Source organism: Alligator sinensis, unplaced genomic scaffold (genome assembly GCF_000455745.1).
Source record: "Alligator sinensis unplaced genomic scaffold, ASM45574v1 scaffold259_1, whole genome shotgun sequence".
Taxonomy (NCBI): Eukaryota; Metazoa; Chordata; order Crocodylia; family Alligatoridae; genus Alligator; species Alligator sinensis.
This window is the reverse complement of record NW_005842430.1, coordinates 332558-332885: the sequence shown is the minus strand read 5'-3', so window position 1 is coordinate 332885 and position 328 is coordinate 332558.

The window sequence follows — 328 nt, the reverse complement described above, 5'->3', positions numbered from 1 at the left end:
CCTTGGGTGTAAGTAAATAATCTTTTCAATCAACCATTACGCCTCCGTGACTGATTCTAGCTCGAGCGTACCATACTGCGCCGCGGTTTTCTCCAACCCCGCGTGCCCGGGCTGCTGGCCACAGCCTGCGTGCACAAAGATGGGCCCGGCTCGCCCCCGGCTCGCACATGGCGACCCAGGCGGGATCGGGAGAGAACTTGCACATGGCGACCCAGGCGGGATCGGGAGAGGGCCCGCACATGGCAATGAGGATGGGATCGGGAGAAGACACGCTAGAGCTAGAATTGGTTAGGAATTGCCCTTGGCGCGATGACCAACGACAAGTGAG